At 35.4% G+C, this 20,778-nt stretch overlaps 1 long non-coding RNA gene across 1 annotated transcript; it reads right to left on the bottom strand.

Annotated features, from left to right (window-relative positions):
* Nucleotides 1–15,111: 15,111 nt before the first annotated feature.
* Nucleotides 15,112–20,482, bottom strand: LOC147648431 (uncharacterized). The gene is made up of 2 exons (XR_015280292.1): nucleotides 20,358–20,482; nucleotides 15,112–19,602 (listed from the first exon to the last, which is right to left on the bottom strand). It is a non-coding gene; the product is annotated as an uncharacterized LOC147648431 (long non-coding RNA).
* Between the last annotated feature and the right edge of the window lie 296 nt (nucleotides 20,483–20,778).

The following is a 20,778-nucleotide window of genomic DNA, read 5'->3' as shown; positions in this document are numbered from 1 at the left end:
TAGCAGAGGGCTTAACAAGAGGACATCTCCATTCAGAATCTATATTTTTTATTATAAATATATTATAAATTTATTATTTAATGCCTTTTGTTTTACAGCAGGTGAATGATGTTCTTTCCATGTCTAATTAAGTTGGCAGGAACTTAATTTAGTATCTTGCTGTCTGTGTCAGACGAAACAAAGAGCATTTGTTCTTACATAAGGAAAAATTAAACTTTTACTTCTGATTCCCTCTCAGTGGAAAAATAATTTAGCAATTTAGCTACCACATCTATTGAACAAAGGCTATGAGCAAAAAAAACAGAAGTGTTTTTCTAACCTCAATGAACTTTCACAGCAAAATAACTGAGACCTATTTGTCCTATTCTCCTTCCCTCTTAAGCTTATTTAATTTACTCTTCACCAATATTTCCTCAAAGTCCCTGACCAATTTTTTTTTTTTTTTACCCAGCTTTTCTAAAGGTTTTTGGACACTGAGCATTCCTTAATGTCTTGACCCTGTCTTGAATCAGTCCAAAGAGCCCACCAAGAAAACTTTACTGATTCCTGTTTAACATACATACAAACACACACACACACACACACACATAAAACAATTTTATTTTGACTGCAGAAAGATGTTAATGTTCCTTCTGCATTTCTGATTTATACCTCTAAACACAAAGATTTGTGCTTTTTATGCGTAGTATCAGCTCCACTTTTAAACTAGTAGCTTTATATCACTTAGCTCTTAATAATAGATGAGGACTTCACTGTATTTCACTTAGAGCAAACAAACAAGCTTAGTGTTAAACAGCATACATTTATCCCCTCCTTGGAACCAGGTAGATCACTGGTTAATAATCTAATCAGTAGAAAAACAAACATGAAGATGAATGAGGAACAAATGGCTGTTTCCCTGAAACTCTGGGCAATACTGTTTAAACACCCATTCATTTGGTTTATAAAGATGGGCAAATGTAGGAAAATTATTACAAAAGCATGGCTGAGAGAAATTTCCTGGGTTATTGAAGCTGACCTTCTAGTGACCTTCTGCTGCTATAGATCCTCTTACATACTCAAGCTATACATGTTCTTCTTCTATCACCATAGGCACTGACACAGGTTTTTATTTGTCTTTGCCTTGGAGGACTCTGTAGTCCTGGGAGTTTCCTAGATGTGCAGCAGGGGCAAGTGACTTTTGCACCTTTTCTGACTGTTAGTACTCTAAGTTATGATGGGTTTCAGAGTCACAGAGAAGTTGAGACCAAACATGTCGGTGCCCATATGCACAAAGATGTTCAAAATGAGTGAGTAGGAAGCAATGATAAGCTGCCATCACCTATGGATTCTGCTTGTTTAGAGTAGATTCTGCACCCTCACTATGACCCTTAGCATAGCATTGTTACATCAGAAATTGCTTGGCAGCTCCATTATAAAAGATTGCACTGGTGCAACTATGCTTTCTGATTTAGCAGACGTTCGGAGAAATCAGAGTTGAGAATGTTTTGTCAGGCGGCCATGTTCAAATTCCTTTTATTGTTACCTAACACATCTTCTATCTATTCTATAGATGAAAAAGCTACATGCAACATTACCTGTGCAAAAATACATTTTTCCTTAATCAAAGGAGTTGCTGCCAATAGTATGTAGGCATCTCTTTCCTGTCACAGTCTGTTGTGTTCCAAAAAAAGTCTGCTATGACATCTACATTTTTTAATAAAAGGAACATCTGAAAAAAGACAAGTTTGTTTTTTTTATCTGTGAGTGCCTTAAGTTGTCCCTTTGCTATGTCCTAAGCAAAAAGACACATGTGAAGCCAATCTAAGTATTAGAAAAACAATATGCAGTCCATTCACATGTATGTATACAACAGCAATGCTTGTGCTGTTCTGAGGATTAAAAGGACAAGATAATTACATCCTGTCTAGCATGCTGATAAAAAAACATTAGTCAAAGAAAAAAAAAGGTAACATGCATGATAAAATCAGAAGGGTCCCAGAATTAGCCATCAGAGACCTGAACTAAGGTCACTTGATACAACTGAATCAATACTGTCTTTGTTGCTTTTAACTTTCATTTTGCTATCTATATGAATAGGAGCCTTTTCTGTAGATTGGTAGCAAAGGCAGTAGTAGTTGAATTCTCTGAGATCTCTTTGTATTTAATAAAGGAATTCCTGTATAATTTTCAGTTTAAGGACAGGGCAGAAGTTATAAAACTAATTTCTCTATGAATATCAAGCCTCTCCTTAAAAATGAGAGTAATTGTGCTCCCCTTTTTCGCAGGCAATGAAGTATTAGAATAATAGGCCCTTATTAATTATCTGAATAACAAAAAACTACACAATGCACATGTAAAGTAGGAGAAAAAAGAAGCAAGATTTAAGACAAAATTCCCTTCCTCTTCCATGCATAAGGAACTAGGACAGTGAAACTTCACAACCTAACCCAAAACTCAGTTTTAGTAAATTTCCTCGTGAATATTTATCAAGGAGGGAGAAATTTGTCAGACAGTAGAACACTAGACAAATTAGGGTAATACAAATGAAATACAGAGGTATTCTGACAGCAAATGTGACCAGTCATGCTGACAAACTGCCAGAGTGCATCACTGCTGGTGCTGGGCAACATACACTAAATAGCTGGTACTACATCCCAGCCTAATTTTGGTGCCAGCCTCAGGGCAGTGATCTGAAACAGCAACTCATACACACCTCTTGCAGTACTAAGACAAAAATACCTTGCCTATATCAAACTTTGCTGGGAGAGAAATAGCTTTCATTCCATCTGAAGGTCCACAGGCTACACACAAAGCAAAGGAAGAGTCCAAGCCTCTGCTCTTCATGAAATGAGAAGAAATTGTATGGTGCCACTGAGAGTAGGTCTGGCCTGCCCTTCTCTCCTTGCCACAGGAATGGTGTCATCAGCATATTTGGGAATGGCAGCAATGTCCAGAAGTAACTTCATTTACAAACATTGTACTAGGCTTGCAGATAAAAACATACATTAGAAGATTGTTTGTTCACATCAGACAAATAGTGAGTACCCTGTTTTTCATAGTTTCAGTGGTTTATTTCTTCAGGTTATCAAGCCTCTACTCTGCCAAGCCACACCATCAACCTGTGACCTCCAGACAGAGGGATTTCCAATTTCATACTTAAAGAAAACAAGACATGGACAACCTAAAATGTTGTGGTTGCAGAGAAGTTCTGCAGCAAAAGAACTTGACTCTTTGGGCTTATGCGCTCCATTCTGCTTCCCCAGATCTACAGGACCATTTTTCTTAAGGACACAGCATCTGGAAACTGCATTTTTGATGTACTTATTGTTGCAGAATGTTTCATATTATAGTAGGCAGAGGGCTTCATTGTCTTCAAGACACTGATGCCGATATAACTATTCCAGTTTAATCAGATTTATTTCTGAATTATGTCACTTAAACATCAGCATATCACCAGCTTTGACTTAGGATGTAGTGTAGATTTGATTAGGCACCATCTAAAAGCCTGAGGTTTTTATAGCTTTTAATGTAAGACCTTAAAGATTATTCTACTTTTCAAGTTTTTATTTTTTTTTGTATTTTTCTTTATGTAATTAGTCTTCATAGAAATGTTTCTTTTATTAATTGCTTGGAAGATGAAAAAACTGTTATTATAGCTAGCAATAGAGGCAGCAAAAAAAAGTGGGACATGGTCACTTCTTAACTACACAGCAAAATGTAGAAAATAATTGTAAAAGTAGATCAGACAAATAGAAGTATAAACACATTATCCATCTGCAAGATGGACCTCTCTCTGCTTATAAAACATTATGTATTTCACAGCATTGTGATGTAACTAAAACATGTAATTTATCTGTGATAATAAAAACGAAAACTCTGAACTGAAGGCTGTCTGGTCATTCTTGATCCTACTGCTAATTTCACTATTAAACTCAGCAAGCTCAGTAAGCAATGAATATTTGTCAAATACTATTCTTTAGGCATGATTTCTATTAATTAATCACATAGCATATGAAATATTTTTTGTGTGTATCTCTCATGATATTTTGTATGCCATTTCACTGAGTGCCACTTCAGGTAGGCATAATGTAATAGAGTAGAATGGCTCAGCTGGAAGGAACCTAACACCTGATCATCTAATCCAGTTTGCAGTGGCATAAGTCAGTCACCTTTCTTACAGTTTGGAACATTTATATTTGTCATGTATATTCTCTTATTCTCTCACTCACCTGCCTGCCAGCCTAAGTAATCCTACCCCTTTTAATCTCTTCTCTAAACGGACATAGTCTCCTACGGCTTTGTAATTTGTGCCATGGGAACAGAGGGAGAGGAGCAGCCAGTGCTTTTCTGACAAGGGCAGACCTTGATTTTCTCCCAACAGACTTAAAGGGCTAGGACAAAAAAAAAGGGGGGAGTGGGGGAGGAGAATCCTTCTTAGTGCCAGTCATGAGGTGATTATGAACAGTTCTGGCTGTGAGTTTGTGCTAAAAATAAAAATAACAACAGATAATACTAACAGGACTGATAAGGACTCTGGGTTCGCAGAACATCAGAGCACCAGTTTTCACTCAAAAACAAATTAAGAGGATACACAAATGTTTGCCAGCTTGGAAATGCCTTTCAGAAAACAATCACTTCTCCGAATCAGTGTGTTTGATTGCATGTGGTCAACTGCCCATCCTCAGTCATAAGAAGTCCAAAGAAGGAGAGCTTCTAATCTTATTCTAAGCACAGATAAGAACATAGTCTTTATTAACTAGTTTTTTAAGCAGTGATAAACTTGGTCATTGTGATTAGTAACTTGGCAGAAATGGAGAGCAAACTGACTTTGTCTTTGAAATATATGCTGCTACTCACCTGGTTGTTAGTTCAAGTTTCAGATTAATTAGAGAAGTTCCTGAAGTACTCCTGAAAAACAGTCTTCCCAACAGGAATCCTTTCAGTCCCTTTTTTGGTGAGGGTTAACTGGCTTGTAGGCAGTTCAAAATCTTGTATTACATGCAGGTCTCAAGTTTCTTGCAAACCTGAATTCCTTAAGTCTGTTGTGTAATGCAGTAACACAGTTTAAAAGTACTCTTCCTCTAATAAACCTCAACTCAGCATGGGACCATGTAAAACACAGGCAGTGAAATAGCTGCAGTCAAACACCCCAAGTTACTGAAAAACATCATTCAGATTTAAAGATATGTAGAAATATATGTAGATGTAAATATGTGGAATATTCATGAATCTTTAATAGAAGAAATGCAGACAAAAGGTCCCTTTTTTCCCTTACCAAAACATTCCTGAAGTCAAAATCATTTAGTTCCTATAGAAATGTTCCTCAGTGCAGCGCCCATATAAACTACAGCAGACAGATAAGTAAGCCAGTTTTTAAGGATGTAGTAAGAGTTAGAAGAAAGTGACATTAGTCTACAGAGACTCAGAGATTTCTGAGATAAATTTACTGAAATTACCATGAAATTTTCTTTATAGATAGCAGCAGAAATTGTATGAATCAACACCTAAAATGATGGTCACTCAACAGAACAAAAGGACAAACCTTTAACCTACATATGAAAGAACATACCTATCTAGGTATCCTGCTTGAGATGTCTGCTAAAGATAGAAATCCTTCCCTAAACTCCACTGTTGGAGTATCTTTTAACTATAGAGGGAGGCTATGGCCATTTGCTCAGATGTAGATATCTACACCACAGCAAAGAGTCACCACCAGATAAATCCCGCCCTGTGCACCACTCTGAATGAGCAAGAGCAATGTTTTGGTGCAGCTTTAAGTCTGGTCTGTCTCCAGGAAAAATCATCAGGTGAAATTGTAGAAGCTGTAGTGATTGCTATTATTAGACTATCACCATGGGATTCACAGTTGGATGTTGATTCATGGACATTCTATCTCAAGAATAAAATGAGCAAACCTGAGAGCTCCTGGAAAGTAAAGTAATAAATATTATCCCTTTGTCAAAACATTCATTCACCTCAGTTGTTTCAAACAAGATTTAGTACCTCTGTTTCAAGCAGTGGTTTTATTAAACTTATACTCTGAGAGAGCCAAGCCCATTACCATTCCAAAGAGGACAGAATATATCAGTATGTTAAGTGCAGTGAACTAAGTCCTAGTTCAAAATGCTAGGTATTATTGTTTAATTCCAAGAGTGGCTTGGAGTAAAGCAACAAAATGTACTGTAGTGCCAAAAAGCACATATATCACAACCAGTACTGCCCCAAAAGTGAGGGCTCAGCTTCTAGGTGAGGAACCATAATTTCTTAAAATGTTTTTTAAAATGTTGCTTGCTGTTGTCTGATCACATCTCTTACTGTTAGGTTCCCACTACTCTTTGACACTAGGATAGAAAGCACTGAACTTCTTAAAAGATGTGCTACGACTTCAAATATGTTTTTAGATCTGACTATGAATGACTGAGATACTTCTAAAATAAGAATGTTGTGCAACCTAATACCATAAATACTTCGCATTTAAATGTTGAATCAGTGATGAAAGATTTTACAAACTTCTCATCCAAGCATGGATTTGAGCTGCCTGGGAATTCTTACTGAAACAACATTTTTCTCACAAAGGCCAAATAATTCCAATCAAAACTTTCAACAGAAAATTAACAGTTTCAATAAAAGCTTAATCTAAAATAGAGACCAAATATATTTTTATGATTAAATAAGAAAAAGGCTGAACAGGTGGACAAGGAAAGAAGCAGATAATATATCATGATATATCAGGGTATATCATCAGTTTGGGAAACACAATTTACCACCTTCATTCTCCTTCAGGTGAAAAGTACATCCTCTAAATTTAACTTTCTGTTCTAGTTGTTAAATTTCTTGGAGTAGTCTCTGATTCCACTTGGTATGTTTGCAATAAGAGAATAATACTGCAATCTCTGATTATGTATCTGTTTACTTCAGATATGGCAGAGCAGAGAATTTAATATTTCCTTATATTTTCCTGGATATGAGAGCAACATGCTGCTACATAACATAAGTTACTGTCTGCCCAACTATGAGCCATGTTCTCTGTCTTTCTACCTCCCACCTTCCCACTGTCCCCCTTTTCAGTTCTAACAAGTAAATAAACAAACACAGAAACCTTTTTCACTCATCTTTCACTGATTTTTCACTGATTTCTACTGAAGTAGAAAGTACTTGAAGCTTGGAAAATTTAGAGAGGAAGGCCAAATTAAAATCCACAATATGTGTAAAAATACTTGAAAAATATACATACTACTCCTTTTCATAAAGTAAGCATTTCATAATTTTTAGCCACTATATTTTCCTGTGTTTCCCACATATTCAGCTCAGAGAAAAGGAATGATAGGGTTATAGATATTATAAGAATCACTATCTTGGAAGTTTTTTGGAGATTCCCCTTATTCAGAACAAGTGATCTTTCTGTTCAGTGTAAGACTTGGCATAAGGAATTTGGCACTTCTTACTTGCACATTCATCCACAGAACATTGACATTAAATTTTATTTAAATCAAAATTCCTGTCTTGTCTACTTTTAGGGGTACTTCAGGAACTCAGAGTTCCTATGCCTCTTCTTCCTTAACTGCTTTATATATATATATATATATATATATACATATATATATAGTAGTTTGTCATTAGGGAGGCAAGCTTTCATGATTGTTCTGTATGCATTTATTAACAGTTAAGGAAAGATGCTTTATGACACTTTTTCTGCCTGGCAGGAGGACTCAGCACAAAGCAGAAGTGCTAATGAATTTAGATTCAGCAATAGTGCCCAGATTTCTTGGGGCATACTCTCGTGCTTCAGCCATGGACTGCACATGTACCACACACTGCAACACTGGGCAGGGGGATATGCTCCACATAGCATAAGCTGGTTTCAGTGTGAGAGATAGATATCACACTGACACCTTTGAAATCTAGAAACAAAACAACACACTTTCAAGATGATATTAATATAGGAAGTAATATAAAGACATGTCTTCAATTAGAGGTTTCCACGTGCAAATATGGCAAAATGCACACGTGATACAGGACTTCTAATATTTTATAAGTTTTTAAAAGTTGGGATTTTTTACAATAGTGCCCAATTAGAAGAGGAATTATTTCAGCACCCCCCCATTTTGGTTCTGCCCCATTTGAACCCATTTCTCCCTCCCTGAGTTTCTAGCCCCATATTTATTATTTCTAGCATACATGGTAAAATAAAATAAGACGTCCTCTGCTAAAGAGGCCAAACTAAATAATATTTCAGGGATGTAGCATAATATGTGTTAGAAGGCTAGCTAATTATTCTTAAATATAGGGGGAAAGGGGTAAGAAAAATTTTGGGAGCTACAGCCATATATTAGAAATCTACAAAGCTAAAAAATGTGTAAAATACATAAATTTATGCATTAAATTAAATTAATTAAATTAAAAATACATAAACCTGATTAAGTAACCTGCTTCTTTTTCAGAGAGCCTTTTATTATGTTTAAAGCCTTTTAGATTATGCTGCCATACATGTTGCAGATATTCTCATAATGACAACTTAGACCAGTATTCAAGAGGTGTACTTATTTTTTTCTCTTTATAGTCAGAGACCAAAGGAGATGCACTCAGTCATGCCTTCTCTTAAATGACAGTCTGTTTTCCTTCTTTCTGTTGAAAAGAGCATTTCCTTAATATTTTTACTCATTGGGCTGCCTGCAGGAACAGGGAGATTGTCAAATACAACCCCTACTCCTATATGATATTATGAAACATAACTTTCTTTTCTTCACTCAGTTATGTTTTTGGGAAATATTTATGTATTGAATTTCAACAGACATCATCCAATTTCTCTAGTTTGGTAGATCATCACCAGAAGAAGCTTAATTTAAAGTTAAATGCTAGCAATATCAACATAGGCTTTATGTAAAAATGAAATAAAAATGTATCCAGCTACTAATTGTCTGAGCACTCTGCAGTGCTTATAAAAATATCTACAACTGGTTAAGTGGGCTGGTGTGGTGCTCCTCAGAAGGCATTTCTTGGAAGGCAATATTGACCTACAGTAGTGCATACTGTTTACATTTAAGAAGCAGCAGCCTTCACAAAACAAAAATGTTTTCAGAATGTAGCCTAAACAAGTTTCACATTGCTGAGAAAGTGTTCATGCTACATTCAGAAAACAATTTCAGAAGTTTCCCAGAGGAAAAGGCTGATTTAAATTTTGGATTAGGTCTCCCACTGAATACATGTCTTAATTACAGGTCCTGTAAGAACAGGCAATATATGTGAGGTATACACAAAACACTGCCCCAGTATAATATCCCTACACTCCTCCAAATTAGATCTGCTACTACAAACTATTGTACCTTAATTTCAGTGTCTAACTAGGCATTACTTTGAAATTACATCATCTAACCAAGAAATCTTTGGTGCTACTGAAGAAATAGGAATACTACACTGTTGTATTGCAGCAGCAACAACAACAACAACAACAACAACAACAACAACAATAATAATAATAATAATAATAATAATAATAATAATAATAATAGTACAGAGAATTACTGAGAAAAAAATTGTAAGCAAAGGCATGCCTTGTAATAGTTTTCCTAATCTGGTATTTTAAATAGCCGTAATATCTGCTCACAAAGCTTTGAGTGAACACCCCAATACAGGAAGAGAAACGTCGCATATCTGGATCATAGCCTTAAAATATAAAGCATCCTAAAGTATATTTTTAACATAGTCTAAAGTATATACAGTGAACCCCCCCCTTTTTTTTTTACTGAAGAAAGCATCATATATACTCATATAACCTAGGCATACTTTAATTATTAAGAAAACAGCTATACCAAATGCTGAAACACTGAGGGTCAATTACATTTTAACTTACAGCATATGCCTTCAGATACTTTTTTTTTCTTACCTAACTAGTTTATGTTTGTTAGTAATAGTATGGATGTAAGCATACACTATCTAGTTCTCTTTTAGATTGAAATGAGCCTAATTTAAAAAAAAAATCCTTGAAGTGTCTCTACTGTGTAGTGTATTAGTCACCCTATCTTTTACAGATTAAGCTCTTTGGCATTATAGGAGAAATCATCTGCTGCATACTGGCATCAAGCAAAAGCAGATTCATAAACTCTGCCCTTAATCTCTCTTTCAGTTTTCTTCCAATTAGAAACAATCTTTCGCTGATACTCTAATTAATACTTACACATTAAAATATTAGGCATTATAGCAGAAATCATCTGTTATATTCTTGCATAAAGCAAAACTAGGTTTGTAAGCCCTTGCCCTTAATCTTTCTTTCAATTTTCTTCCATTTAAAAAACATCTTTCCCCAATACTCTAATTAATGCAAATTATATTCATGATTAGTTAGTATTATGCTAATCTGAGCCCCAAATTTCCCTAAATCTACATGGTGTTGTCTGAGTACCAGATTGCTTTGGGTTCCTAAGTAAAATTACATTAGCCTGCCAGCTGTACAAAACACCATGATAGAGTAGAAATCCAAGCAAATCATCAAGATTACATTAGTTTTGTTTCTTAATGAACAACTGTTTGCATTAGGGATTACAGACAAATTATGATTTTCCTCTCTGTACCCAGGCAGCCAGGCATCTGTTGAGAAGTTTCAATTTTTTTCCTGACTAAATAGATTGAGTAGAGCTAAGACAGAGAGACGAGTCTAATATTTCACGTAATTGAATTTTTTCCATTACAAAGCAATCAGTACTCTGTGGCTCACAGCTAACCCTGAATTCTCTCTTCCAGTCCAGCCTGGAATGCAGGAGAAACCTGAGCAGCTCTTTTTTTTCAGAAAGCCATCAGTCACCCAGCTTCTCCTCTCTTCCTACAGAAGCAGATTATGCACTTTATAGTCATACCTGCTTGCTCTTACACTTTGAGTCTGTTTCCCACACCATGCTGCTGCAATTCCTGCTGCTCTGATATAAAAACAATGTGCTGCCAAAAAGCATCTCGTGTGGAAAATAGAGCATCGGGCTCATGCCTGAGTTAACCGTTCACAGGCAAACTAAGGCAGGAAAGTTGGGTGATAATGACCATGGTACCACCAAGACTGCTAATCTTTAAAGCGTAACAACAAAGCGCAGCTCTGTATATGTACACAATTTACCAGCCTGTTCAAGTTTGTCCCTGTTTCATGTCAAGCTCCTGTAACATGTTCATTGTTATGTTCTGCTTGATTAGATTATGCTCCTAGTGTACAGGTCTACTCATTCTCCCAAACTCTAATCTCATCTCACACCCTGACAGTTCATTATCGTTGGCAAAAATGTAGTAGGCTGATAAAAAAATAAAGGCTCTGATACATTCATCATAACCTCCTGATTGCAAGATACAAGTAGCAATTGTGATCAATCTGTAAAATGCAGGGCAGTAAAGGGTGGGTAAATCACCATCCATATCTTGGATGACAACACAAAGTAGCAGCAAAATACTTCTGCACAATTTCTTTCCTCATATCAAAAACTACTGTAGTATTACAGCTCACTCTTGGCCTACACAGTGCATCAGATGTATAAAAATGTGTACTGGAGGGCACTGCCAGTGTTGTGGAATTTACTAAGAAATATTACCTCAATATCCTTCAGAACACAACCTTCTTTTCACTCCATTCAAATACCCAATTCAGTTTTAATTAAGTTTAGCAACAATATGTGAAGTAAAAAAAGTAAATTAAACTGACAATTATATTTTCTATTTATAGTCAAAATGCACATTTCAGATTTTCTTCTGTACTTTTTCAAGTTTCTTATTGCAAACTATGCAGAAAAATACCACTCTAGATCTGATGTTATATGCTGTCAAAAGGAAACTAATCTAAAAATATCTGCATATAAACTGTACAACAAATGTTAATAGGACTGTTGTGTTATAAAACTCATTTGAGAGCTTATGGAAAAATCTAAGTGATTTCCAAAATGCTTTGGAAAAATTATTTATTAGGATACCTAATCTGAAACAGGTGAGCTCCAATTCTGACTTCACTGGGTCTTACTAGATGCAGCAGTTTAAACTGGAGCAAGATGAAATCAGGGCTTTTACTTGAGAAATTGCCTAAGACCCATTTCCCTTCCACGCTTGTCACATATTGAATTTCTGTATGGATATTATTTTGCTGTTGACAATGTGTAAGGAAAATTAAAGTAGTCACTAAAATTAGCCAAGGAGGAGACAAAATTCACATCACATACCAGAAAACTTTTAATTACACATTAGTATCATTTGGGATGTAGGGACTCACAAACACAGTATCAAAAATACCAGGAAGTATACCATGTAAAGAAAATCATTCAGTCCAAGAAGAGAAAACATCTTTCAGAGTAAAAGCCCTTTACAATTTCTGCTGTGGTAAAAGGCATTGATTAGGCAATTGAATGGACCTAAATAATCAATATGCTATCAAGTGTAGAGATTCTGTCACTTAATGATACATCAAGTTTGCTTATTGATTTGTGAAAGGACATGAAGATTTAATTATATTCTTCCTATAAGTTTTTCATGAGATAACTTGAAATAATTCTAGTAGCAATATGAAAAACACATCTGAATGAAGTGGTATGAAGATCACTGTATGATATGAACTTCGGGGAAAACTTTTTAGTAATTCAGAACTTATCTATCATTACTATTAAAACATCCACATTGCATGCACTAAGGTAAGATTTTATACCAATTATTTGGGCAGCAGCAAAAACCACAGTGTAATTTTACCTTAGAAACATTAAAAGAACTTCCCTCTTTTCTCATGACTATTACTTGTCATCTAAAACAGTCTCAGGCTGAAGAGAAACCCATAATGTTTTTCCCTCTGGAATAATTACCAGGTTTGTAACTGATTTCAATGAAAAGAACAGATAATTATGACAAGTCACACCATAAAGTTGTAGCAAGACACAGCATTAACAGGATTAAAGTGAAACCCTTGTTGGTGGGAATGAACTGAAATTGCTGCTGAAAACTTCAGTACTAATTTGAATTAAGCAAATGGTTAACCAAGTTCAGATTCTGCCCCAAGAGTCCTTACCTGTCTCTCAAACTTGCTGATTATCAGTACCAAGTATGGGAAGCTCTAGGGCTTTAGGACTGCATTATACCCTTGTAGAGCTGAGATTCAAGCCTAGGTGTAAAGAGAAATCCAGTGCTGCTGCTGCCTCTGCCATGGCTGTTGGGTGGATAAATGGCAGCCTTTGGTCAAATACATTTAATACCTTCTCCTAATAAAGTGCACTCAAAAATAAATTTGATTGGCAGGCTAAGAAACCTAACAAGGTATTCATACAGACCTAATATGGACCGTATTCTCTCTTAGCATGGAAGGGTGCTGCCTTGCTGCTCTAGCCAGCAAGACAGCAGTTCTCATCATCAGACGGCTGATGTAACAACAGACCACAGCAATATTGTGGCCAGTAGAAAACAGACCACCATTACCCCCCTGGTAATCAAGGATTCCACTGAGAAAGCCTTGATTCACAAACACCCATGCAGGAACAGTGCTGTAGCTTGGATGCTGAGCTCTGCTTAAGAAACATCAGTGTGTCTGCAGAGATGCTCTGAGAGATAAAAATCCCATCAGACTTCCAGGATGGTGCAACAAATCTCGGTGATTTCTGAAACTCTATAAAATTTTACTGTCAGGTAGCACAATGACACCTTCTTGCATGGAACAAGCAAAGTCAGATTTATCTGATGAAAGAGTTTTGTTTAATATTCTTTAACAGATTATTTTTAAAGGTGTTATAAAAGCAGTGTTTCTTCAAACATGTAAAAGGTATTTAGAGCAAACAAACACAAGTCAGCCAGAGCAAATGGAATATGACTGGTTAAATGGGAGAACTTGGAAGTGGCACAATAGGAAGATGAAGCATTTCAAGTATTTAACTGGTTTAGTTTAAAGACGCAGTATTAAAGAATTCAGTTGGATCCTCTATATATTTTTAAGGGGAATTTTTCTCCCATATTGTATCCGTGATTCTCAAGATAACAGATTTTGGTAACAACTTTATTTTGCAGATTTATTGCCCCAAATGAAAGATGACATAACTCTACTGGTTCAATTTGATTACACGGAATAAATCAGAAGTCCTTATTATATGGAAGAAATGAAAACCCTTCTGTCACATTGTCTTGAGCACTGGGAAAATTTACATCTAGTCTAACCAATCTAAGTACAATCTTTCCTTGACTTAAAAAGAATTAAGTTCACTTCCTGTAGAAGATATTATTCTATATTCCCTAAGTGAGTCATCATTTAAAATTGTGCTACATAGAAAATCTCCCCATTAGTGCTGAATATCTTTGAGAAACTGACATTTGACAATGACAATCTGAGATGTGACATTTGACATTGAACCTGTGTTTAACAACATAGATCTATCACTGCATACTACTGCAAGTTCAGAAAAATTTCTGGATTACATTGAACATTCAGAGGAACATTTTGATGACATTGCAAAGTAAAGGATCTGTTAAAATATTGATGGTGTGGTTTTGTTTTGAATTCTGAACAGCAGTAGTAAAATTTTAAGACAGCTAATTGCATCACTGCATCACAGCACAAAGTATTAAAGTTGCTATTAGCAGTTCATAAAGAAAATCAAAGATAGCTTCTAATCCTATTGGCCATAAAGATTTGAAAAAACTGATTTTATTTGTTCTCAGTGAAGCTCTTTCTTCTTCAAACTATCTTTGTCTTGATGCTATAGTCTCAGTACCAGTTGTAGCTAACACCTAACTATCTCTTATTTTCAATTACTAAAGGAATGACCTCACTTTTTTTCTGTGAGTAACTTCTATGTCTAAATTAAATTGCAGAAAGCTTCAACTGTCTTTAATTTAGCTCTTCCATTTCTCTCCTCATTTTGTTTCATTCAAGATCCTAAGTCTATTGTCTCACATAGGGATCCTGAAAATATATCTTAAAGAGTAAATGTGTTTTGACAGAATTTTCAGTCTATTAGTATCAAAACATGGAAAAATCAGGTTTATTTCCTCATGATTTGAATTCAGTCATCATCAAGTAATATTGAAGACCATAAATTCCAACTAGAAAACAACTTTTTTTCACATAATAATTATAAAAAGAAGCAAAGAAATCAAATATCTGTGGGGAATAAAAAAATGAAAGAATCAACTGACAACTTCAGAACAGAAAAAGCAACTTTATTATGAGTTGCGCAGAATTTCTGTAGGTCCTACAGAAGATTCAGTTACAGCAAGGTGCCATAGCCTTGTTGGCACACACATTTCCTCAGTCATAATACATGTTCAGAGAAGTTAAAAAGGAAAACTATAATTTAATAGGTACACAAAGCATCAGTGCTAATTACATCTTGAATACTACAGTTGTGTGAATCTCAAACACATTATTGAAAGTACAGTTGCATTTTACATGCTGTAGAGTGATGCTTTAGAATTACATATTCGCTTTCTCCTGTTTTTAGTGAATTTTGAATGACGCCTTAAGCCAACACAGTGCACACACATTTAGACACACAGTTATGAGCACACCTTCACACAAACTAATGTTCATAGTACTGCTGACAAGCAGTTTCCAATGTAAGAAAACTATAAACATTGCCAGAGTGATAAGACAAACCAAGGCACTAGCAGATTCCCAGCGTCCTGGATAAAAGTATGAAGCACAAGCAGAAAAAGTTACTCTGCCGAGAAGGTGCTGCAACTGCTAAACACCCCACAGAAGCAACTCTAACTGGAAACATATTCCTAAAATGGGTCTAAAGACAGAGAGGAGTTAGAGAAATATGTGCTTGTCAGTGAGCACAAATATATTTTTCTTGGCTAAAGGGACATGTTTTTTTAAAGTCATCAATGAAGGAGTATTGAGAGTGATCAACATCTTAATTCTACATTAGTGCATGCTGTATGTGTGTAATGTATGTGCACTGCTACTGTGTTTTTCCTTGATGAAGGAAGATTATTCCCCCCATTCCACAACAAAAAAACATTAAACAATAGAGATGAACGTGCATCCAGTATTTACAGTTCTCCATACAGACCCTTCTGATTTTAAACAAATTTATTCTGAGTTGTCCAATTCTATGGAGTACCTGAACCAAATATTTTTTATAGACAGAAATGCAGTGGTTCCGAACAAGAACTAAAAAGTCTATATTTATAATGTCTCATATGCCTAACAAACATTTCTTCAAAAAGATGTCTTGTGGGTCAGAATAACCATTAGATAGCTAGTAAATGGTCTTGTGGTATGCTGTTGGCACATTCATATAAAGAGAACTGAACAGCTTATGGATATAACCTTATATCCTTTTACCCACTCCTCCCCCTGATATTTATAGAATTAAGATATGTTGTTCTAGTTCCATGAATAAGCACAACATGTTCAATATGTCCACAGTTATACTGACATTTGTTTCTAAATCATTTAATTAAAAGTCATTATTGAGAACAAAGGATTCATTAACAAGCGGTACATCTGAACAACTGATGGAGTTGTTGTGTTATGAATATCATTTTAATCCAAATTAGAAAACTGCACAGATGTGCTGCTGCAAAATATTGACATACTGCAACTCCCCTGGAATGTGATTAACATTTGTGTTAAACCAAAAAGTACATTAAAACCTGGATTTACTAATAAATTTAGGATTGGAATAATTCTTTTTAATGCTGAAATACGGCATCTAAATTGTTATTATTTTAACCTCTACTTGGGATCATATGCCCTATTAATACAGCCATAATTCGATGTGATAAACTTTGTACTGATAGACTTTTTATTCCAAAATTTTTTTATGATGTTTTTGATCATTAGATCAAGCCATTAAGCATGACAAAATGTCCAGTATTTACAACAGATCAGGAGCTTTTCATTGTCTCTACACTGTTCTTAATAAAACTTGTGACTTCAATATTTTTTTTCTCAAGAGTGAATAGACAGTTTTTCATTATCTCTACTGCAGATGCATGTAAATTTGTGTACAAAAATAGGACTTTGAAATTAAGGAGAGATTTTCTTTAGAATATGTATTTTCCCTCTATAGAATTGCATGAAAATGGTCTGGAAACCAGAGACATCTTTCAGACTTCGGCACAGATTTAACAAAATAGCTTTCAATAGATGTCTTGGGTGTAAGTATTTGGAACCTTTTCCCACAAGAAAAACCCAACAGCCTATAAGCAATGTTACAAAGTTTTGTAAATAGCTACTTAGATTTTGATTTTGAGATCTGTAAAGCAATGAATTATTAAATTTGTGAAGTCAAGCACAAAACATAATTATGACTATAATCCCAAACTAGCCATTTGTCATTAATGAAGGGACAATGAAAAAATATCTAGTGTTTCTATGGATATCATTTTCTCAGTCACCCTCATCAGCATTCCTCCTCACTTTGTAAATGGAGATTTTACAGCAAAAAAAAGTTTCTAGATTATTTCTCAACTGTACTGAACAGCACTTCATAAACACATTCTGTCTCTTCATGTTCTTTCCCTCAACAAAAAGTTTAATGTAAAAATAGGATGCAGAACTAAGATGGTCATATTTACACAACCTGAAAGAAAGGGATAATGAGTTAACAGTTTTCTATATATTCACTTATTTAGCATATTAAAGGTTTACTTTTGTTTGCATTTGGTTGTTTATTGCATTCTCAGTAAAACTTTTGCCCTCTTGTGTTTTAGTAAATATGTCTGTGTTCAGGAGAACACAGATGGAGAGTGTATAATTTATGTTTGTTTGGTTGTTCCCTGACAAACCACATGTTGTTACTGTAGCCAAATAAAAGAATATGAAGGAAATAAACAGCAAGATGGGGAACAAAAAGCACCCTAAAATCTTAGCACTGTAATTCTACTTTGTTTAAAAAGAAAGACAGCATGCTGTCTTTCTTGATGAGAATAGTTGAATGTAATTACTTTAAAATTATCAAAAGCCAATATTCTAGGTTTTTTCAAATGGAATTTGATACTAATATTTACACACTGAAAAATAGTTATAGACAGCTTATGTGTAATAAAGCCCCACCAAGTTTATAATGATGCCTGTCATAAGAACATTTGTTAATTAACTTTTTTATAACTATGAGTAACCATCTTATACGATATTTACCATTCCTCATAAGGCATTTACAATTCTGTGTTTACAATTATTCAAGAAAAACAGAAGCAGAAAGATGAAGAAGTCTGTCTTCCTTGTTTTTCCACTCAGAAGTCTTAATGTTTTACTTACACTGCATATTTTGGATAGGAATTAACTGTAAATAAGTATATAATAAACTCTGTGATAGTATTTTTTGCATGGTATGGCATTGCAGTGTGAGGTTTTTCTTTTCTGAAAGAAAACAATTAGAATTGTACACAGGTTTGTCTTAGATTTCACAGCTGAGAATTTTTAAGTTAGAAATATGATGCAAAATAGATTTCTGAGCTAAAATATCATTGGATTTTTACTCATAGAGAACACTCAAGCATTCTTAAACTTCCTTTCCAAAGTGTGCATGAAATACACGCTCAAGACAATGAACATTTATATTACATGTATTTTACAGATTACAGTTCAGGATAAAATACTGCAGTGAAAGTATTGATTTTCTTTTCCCTTTGGAAGCAATGCCATCTCACTGAAAGCTATACTTAGTGAACACTATACTAAACTTACGATGTGCTCCTTAATAAAAGCAAGCCTTAGTACACACAATATTAAGGAAATACACTATGCAAACATTTTGTAGCATCTACGTCTAAACATCTGTCAGTCACTTTAACAGATCTTCTCAATAATATACAAAATTACAAGAAGAAAATCTGATTAAAGATCTAAACATGAATTGAAAGATGTTACTAAACAGTGTAACCCCCGGCAAAATAACAGGTTAACAAAACTGCTCTTCATAATCTACATTCTACTGTTCTTTTTAAAGTTACCCCAGCAGTTCAAAAGTAGCAAAGACAGAACAATTCTTCTTCCCTGTATTCAGAAACTACAGAAACAATCACAAGCAATAGCATAATTTAAATTAAATACTCCCTTCAGGTTTGACACTCTCACTGAAGGCACGTATCAACATCCACCTTTGGAAAGATAACGAAGTCCTTGCAAAGCAGTGTAGGAAGGCAGTTATAATCAGAAACCTGCCTTCCGTCCAGGCACTGGGATGTGCTCTCCACTGGTGCTCCACAGACCCACTGCCCAAGAATAAAGTGCCTATTGTCTCAGCACTGTACTAATTGTAAAAACACAGCGCATGCAGAAAGCATTATAATTATCCAGACAAACAAGCAAAGGCAATCAATGAAGGAATGAAAAGGATAAAAATATGCCACCAGACAAAGCAACCCAAGAATGAAATTAATATTCATAATGGAATGCAAGCCAGGCAAATGTCCCTTTCATGGCATGGTTATTGCATACAAGAGACCATTGTCCACAAGGGAAAAAATCCGTATGTGGAGAAAATTTCATGTAGTTCTGCTGAGGAGAAAAGCTTTTCATTCCCAGAATACTTTCTCCTGGTCCCACTGTTTTGATTAAGTAAAGTTTTGGGCTCCTTTGCCTAGTAACATTAAAAAAAGTTGTCTCTCAGGATCCACCCTTCCCTGAGCTCAGAAAGGTTTGTTTTTTTTCCAGCTCTCCGCTTTCATTTGCAGCTGTATAAATATGAACAAAAAAGCCATGCTCATCCAAACAAAGAAAAAATGGACTGAATATGCATATCCTCATTAACTAAATTTAATTATGACAAGCGGCATATTAATCAGTAGTTGCTCCAGTTACTGCATTCATTGGTAGGGAGGAGGACTCCAAATTAAAGAGAAGCGTGGGGGACAATTGCATAGTGATTAGGAGGCTGCTCACAACATGATACAATACACTTTCTAAATAATTATTCAGAGGAAACAGAATAAAGAGGCAGATTGCTCTATTTTTAAGACCAACTCAAGAACAATTAGCCAAAAGCATGATGACAAGGCTGCTTTCTTTTTTTCCGTGACTGCTTCCACCTCCACGTTCTCATACCAACTAGCCTGGCAAACTGAAAAATTTGCATTTCACAGAGTGCAAGAGTGGGGAGGAATTAAAAAAAAAAAAAAAAAAAAAAAAAGGAAAAAAGATAAAAGAAAAACGAGAGAGAGCTGAGGAGAAGAAATAAAATGAAGAAAAAGACAAATCCCCTGCTGTACTTGCTGCTGTTTTAATGAAAAGGCCCATGCCCCTACAGCAGCAGAGAAACCCTATCTATCTCACTGTGAGGTTCGGAGCTCTGAAGAGTCACTGAGCTGGAGCTGCAAACTGTGCGCTCTGAACTTCACAGCACGTGCATTGCAACAGTGAAGGAGGAGTTCGGAAAGAAAAAAAAAAACTCTTCCAGGGAGAGGAAAAAAAGGTTATCACACCAACTTACCATCCACCAGGTCCTGGCTGACATGTCATAGCAAAGCTGCCATTTTATGGAGCTGTCCGATGCTTTTCCTGCCATTACGCTGTCAGCAACCTTCATCAGATGCAGCTCAATGGAAGATAAGACACCTAATCAAGAAAACATCAGCAGTGGCTTGCTGGGCTACATGTAGGCCAATCCTTATCACACTGCATCATGGGAAAAGCTCCTTTATTAGCAAGAACTCCAACCTCACTGATATAAAGACAAGGATCAGGTCTTTTCTTCTTTTTTTTTTTTTTTTTTCTTTTTGTCTGAAGGGATTGGTGAAACTAGCCAGCGCTCTTTGTGTATCATGTGTACACCAGTTTAGTATCTCGCAAGTGGGCGGCTAGCTGCATTGCTGGGCTACACGGACTTAAGTTTATTTGCATTCTTCTCAGTT

The sequence above is a fragment of the Cyanistes caeruleus genome, chromosome Z (genome assembly GCF_971803275.1).
Source record: "Cyanistes caeruleus chromosome Z, bCyaCae1.hap1.1, whole genome shotgun sequence".
In the NCBI taxonomy this organism is placed as follows: domain Eukaryota; kingdom Metazoa; phylum Chordata; class Aves; order Passeriformes; family Paridae; genus Cyanistes; species Cyanistes caeruleus.
Note: the sequence above shows the minus strand (reverse complement) of the source record. Positions and strands in the feature narration are given on the sequence as shown.